This window comes from Manduca sexta, unplaced genomic scaffold (assembly GCF_014839805.1).
Source record: "Manduca sexta isolate Smith_Timp_Sample1 unplaced genomic scaffold, JHU_Msex_v1.0 HiC_scaffold_526, whole genome shotgun sequence".
NCBI lineage: Eukaryota > Metazoa > Arthropoda > Insecta > Lepidoptera > Sphingidae > Manduca > Manduca sexta.
The window spans coordinates 1-6,094 of NW_023595326.1; the positions used below are offsets into that span (position 1 = coordinate 1).

Consider the following 6,094-nt stretch of genomic DNA (forward strand, 5'->3'; position numbering starts at 1 on the left):
ACTATTAGAAATTATGAAAATCCTTGTACTTTTTACACACATTTGAATATCTTTTCTAAGTTGTCCAACTTTTATTAACATATGCCTTTTGCTTTGTGTGTATGATTTGTAGGCCACAAAATATAATAGTCAGCAAACAACTTGACCACTATACCCCATAGTTGAGGATTTATTGTATGGAAACTTATACAATACAAGCTTTCCCGGCTATACGGCAGTGTGGTAAGATGTTTGCTGGTTATTAAAGGTAATCTCAAAATATAACTTGTCCAAAAAGTAATTGTTATAAATTCCACATTTGGGTTGACTTAGTTAGAGTTCACAAGTCACCTACCTACGCTATCCCTTGACTGTCAATTGATAAATGCAGGTAGCCCTTGAGGGCACACCTTTAATGTTTATAAAATAAAGTTAAATTTTTGACACACCAAACAATCCAAAGCTAAAGTAACATATTTTTCAATACAACTTTTGAGTGATATCTAAAAAATTCTCAATCACAAAATATTTCATAATACCCAACCAATGATTGTCATTTCGTTTTTAGTTATCTCATGTCCTTGAATACAATATTTTATACTGAATTCTATACACAATGCTAGTTCTTAAAAATAGCTTTTAAACTTGTTACATAGATTGAAAAGTTTTCTAATGGCATTCAACGTAAGCTATGCAGTTTCAAAAATATCATTTTCCTGTATGCCAAAATAACAGGTTAAATCTAATACCGAAAATCTAGACTTAACACATAATGTAGAGAAGAAAGCCTTAACAAAATTTATCCTAGTATATGTCTTCAAACATTTAGAAAATATAAATAACACTAATACCCTTTTTGACCAATATGTCTGTGGTTAAGAGTAAAAATTAGAGGGAAATAAAATATTAAATACAATCAGTTTTTATTATGGTTTTGTGTTAGTTTTCTATTAAAATTATGACTATGTGGATAATATTTTAACATTTACATTCTCAAGAATAAAATTATTTCAATATCACTAAAATGTTATATTGAACATTTCATTATTCAATGCTTCTAAAAATAGTTCTTACACAAATCTGATAAAAGGAGCATAGTGTTTGTTTACGCAATCACTGTTTGATTGATGTTTGGATCTATTTTACAATATGTGATGGGTAAACACAAACAGTTCACAGGCATCATTCTAATGTGGTATGAGGGTTTAACACAATCACTTGCCAAGTGCCAACTGATTATAGGAAATATCCCAAGTTTTGTGGTGGTATTCCTGTTAGAAGTCCTGATAGACAGCAAGTCAAATATTTGTGTTAAAATAATTAAATTCAGCATTTTATGCTTTTATTGTTACAAGTTATAATATTTTAGAAAGAAACATTTCAACTTATTAAAGTAGAATTTTATCAATCCAGTGATATATAAAAAATTTAAATTCTAAATAATGTATCTATGCCTAGAAGTTGTATTTAAAATTCAGTTATAAGTTTGAAACTTTCAGTTACATTTTGAAAACAGGTTTCACCTAAGTCAGGTAAGAGTTATTAACAAAGTTCAGTCTTTAAGAAAAAAAAGCAATGTAGTGAATGTAGGTCAAGTAATTCTTTGTCAGACACACAAGAGTATTGCATGTGCAGGCATTTGAGGTCACTACATAAATGATAATACTCAATATGTGCGAAAATTACCCTGTTAAATATTTCTTAAGTCAATAAAAACGAGACAAAGATACAAGGAAATTGCATATACATAATTAAAAAAATAGATAATTGTTACAAGCATTGCAAATGTGATCAAACAAAGGTAGCATAACCTTTTAGAAGAGCACAACATTATATTGTAGGAAGTAATACAAAAGGAAGACTTAATTAACATTCGACGCGAGCTGCGAGGTCCGCGGAGGCGCCGACTACCGAGCGCGGCACATGAGGCGGCTGAGCTCGGGTAGGCGGCTCGCGGCTGGCGGCGCCGCGGCGGTACGCGACAACAACCCGCCGAGGCGCCGGCACCCACCGCCTAAACACCGCGCGATATTGCCCTAACCGACACTAAATCATCACTTCCGACTTCCTCGGCGCTTGTCGCGCTCAAAATCATCGCGTACCCCACAGAAACATCCCACTCTCATACTTAAAATGTTTTGACAACATTGAATATAACCTAAAATATCATGTTGAAATCAACAATTCTTCCTCAAACAATCCCAGAAATATCCATTCGCGATAAACAATCGAAGCCGCTTCGTGTTCAACTACTCGCACTCAGATACGCAAGCCGATACAATGATACCTAGATGCAAATGCTAATGTCCTATTTGACGAAATTTGGTAAAATATAATTTTCCGGTAACATTGCTTTAAAAGCGGCAGAAAACGCGGTAACCTCTTAAATTTCGACAAATCAGGCGATATTGGGAGATATACCATTATTGAACTAATTAATGTGAGCAATTAATGAAGGTACGACAATCAAAGCAAAGCACCGCTAGTCTGGCGGTGAACCGGCGAAGCTACAACAAAAATAACCAATTATTCCTACTTACCGCCGACTCTGTACATATTCGCAGCCATTTTTATACACAATCACTATTCATTAACACTTAATTAATCTACATCTGACACAATTAATAACTATAACACTATGTAATTGAGCTTTTAACAATGTTTTTCATCACGTTAACTCCGGACGCCTTTCGCTGATCGCCATTTTCTTTCACACTACTAATTTGGCCAGTGCGCAGTCGCACTTTTTGGCGTAAACTTCTTGCTCTTGAAACAAAGCAATAGCATGTTATCAATTATGTGTACACAAATTATATTCAAATGACTGTTGTTTTAATATAAAATCCCAGTTATTTTACAAATATTGTCCATAATTGAAATATAATTTACTATGTCCTAAAAATAAAAAAAATAATTCATTCAAGAACATTCCGTTACTATACAGAATGTGTTCAACTCAACTTCACAATTTTCTTTTTTATAAAAGGAGAGTTGTTTATAACACTTTGATTTTAGGTACACGTTTTATCATTTTAGCACTATTTATACTAAAAATACGTATTTTAAAAAAAATATATACGTATGTCTTTTTTTAATTGTGAAACAGAATGCAAACAAATATATTTCTGGAATTACATGTAAAGGAACGTTGTTTATAGGCATAGACAAGACACGCTCGTTCACTCTATGCGCAAAATTCTACAATCTATGATTAACCATAAATATTGGATATGCCTTATCTTGAAAATATAATCATGCATTTATTTTACACTAAAAATATTATTTATTTGAATTTTAATTAAAGAAAAATCAATAAAATCCTTTAATTTATGTTGCGTTTCCAAAAATGACGTGGCTTGTATGACAGCTGATTTGTCTATGATTTTGACAACTGCCAAATCAGCCAGCCTCTCGTCCAGTCTGTTGAAATTAGTGAAAAAATCCAATATACATCATATTTCTGAATGAATACCTTGTAGGACATGTAAAACGATGTTAATAGTGTGTTACGTATAGCATTTCGAGTGTTCTGTGATCGGTGTTTTCCAATTTGATTCATTGTAGATCAGCAATATGGCCACGTACGAGGAGTTTATCCAACAGAACGAAGACCGGGATGGCATACGGTTTACGTGGAACGTATGGCCGTCGAGTAGGATCGAGACTACAAGGCTGGTGGTGCCCCTAGCATGTTTGTACCAACCGCTGAAGGAGCGGCCCGACCTGCCGCCCATTCAATACGAACCCGTGCTGTGTACGCGTAACACTTGCAGAGCTATATTGAATCCGATGTGCCAAGTGGATTATAGAGCTAAATTATGGGTGTGCAACTTCTGCTTCCAAAGGAATCCTGTAAGTGCATTGAAACTTAAAATTTGTATTGATTTATATTTGTAAATTTAAGCCATAATCGCCACAACAAATACTGTATATTTGGGCTTTTCCATTATGTTTATTATATTATAGTTTTATCTTATACAAATTAAAATATTGCATTCTTTATAATTTTCTTGTAATAAATAGAAAACATTATACATGAATACCAAATATATGCTACTACAGTGTATATACCCTAAAGATTGAAATAACAGTCTTAATACCCACCATGAGTCATAAAAACATATCATTTAGTAAGTATAGATTATTGTAATCATGGTTATAATTTTGACTTTTCTTTTCAGTTTCCTCCACAATATGCTGCCATTTCCGAGCAGCATCAACCTGCAGAATTGATTCCAAACTTCTCAACAATAGAGTACACTATCACCCGTGCCCAGACTATGCCACCGATATACCTCCTCGTTGTTGACACATGCATGGATGAAGAGGAACTTGGAGCACTGAAGGATTCTCTCCAGACTTCATTGAGTCTTATGCCACAGAATGCCCTGGTTGGATTGATCACATTTGGCCGTATGGTCCAAATCCATGAGTTGAGTAAGTATTGCATTGGCTGGTCTAGTTTTATTATGTAATTTTTTTTCAAATTGTGATTTAAGGTGCTTGATAATAATCATTTACTATTGCAATTTGGGGTTAAAAATACTGAAGACCATAGTATTGTGAATTTTAGTATCTTGTAATTGTGTCTTTTAAAAGTCATATTTGAATAACTTTTTCATAATTGCATTAAAATTTTAAATAATTTTGCTTTATTTCTCCTAAAACAACTTTACAATATTTTTACAGGCATAGAAGGCATTTCCAAATGCTATGTCTTCAAGGGTACCAAAGACTTGACAGCTTGAAACAGATTCAAGAACAACTGGCTATTGGTCGTTAATGCACCAAATCCCCAGCAACATCCAGGGCAACAAACTCCGTTGCCACCAGCACACCGTTCCTACAACCTGTTAAGCAATGTGACATGGCGCTACTGATTTGCTTGGAGAACTTGGGCGTGATCCTTGGCCTTTGGGCGTTGGTAAGAGACCACTCCGTAGCAGCGGCGTGGCCCTTTCACTAGCTGTGGGTCTGTTGGAAGTAACTTACCCTAACACTGGTGCAAGAATCATGATGTTCCTCGGAGGTCCCTGTTCTCAAGGTCCGGGCCAGGTTGTCAACGATGAGCTGAAGCAGCCTATCCGTTCTCACCATGACATTCAGAAGGACAACGCCAAGTACATGAAGAAGGCGATAAAGCATTATGAAGCATTGTCATTTAGGTCCGCAACGAACGGTCATTCAATTGATATCTACTCATGTGCCCTAGATCAGACAGGTTTAATGGAGATGAAACAGTGCTGTAATTCTACAGGGTGAGTTGTATTTTTAATCTTTTTTTCTTGTTTGTAATTCATGATCTACATTCAATATTTGTGAAGGGGTATAACGGCCTTAGCCATAAATTGTATACATACTACAAATTTATAACTAGTCCACTCGATGTATGAATTTCTATAGATTTTTATTGTAATTAAATACTTTTTCTTATAGTGGTGGCCACATGGTAATGGGTGATTCTTTCAATTCATCCCTATTTAAGCAGACATTCCAGAGAGTCGCTGATCTAACGAAGGGTGATTACAAGATGGCCTTCAATGGAACATTAGAAGTGAAATGCAGTAGAGAACTGAAAAGTAAGTTAGCAGTAGTGGTGGTCTTTTATATCCTTACCTTAAGGGCGAAGCGCCCGTGTGAAAGGATTTTCCGGGACAGAAGTCCGCTATACATTTTTCCAGGATAGACAGCAGCCCATGTCCTTCCCAGGGTCTCAAACTATCTTCATATGAAATTTCATCATAATCCATTGGGTGTTTTCGGGTATATTCCATTGAGGGAGGCAGATGCGCCAGGGAACTATGTTTAAAAAGGTTTTTTTTTAAAACAATGTAACTTCAAATGTTTACACAGAGCAAGCAACAGAACCTCTGATAAGAAATATATTTTGTCCGTATTTTCAACATTTTTCATTGATACTCAGCTTCTATTGGTCATAGCGTGATATTATATAGCCCAAAACCTTCCTCAATAAATGTGCTATCTAGGTTATATATTTTAAATTTCATTATTAAGTGTATAAGTTAAGTAATCTCATAAAATTCTATTTGCTGTCGACAGTTTCGGGCGCAATCGGTTCGTGCGTATTCTGAACGTGAAGGGTCCGTGCGTGTCT

At 35.1% G+C, this 6,094-nt stretch overlaps 1 pseudogene; it reads left to right on the forward strand.

Moving 5' to 3' along the window:
* Positions 1 to 3,467: 3,467 nt before the first annotated feature.
* On the forward strand, positions 3,468 to 6,094 carry LOC119193425 (annotated as a pseudogene).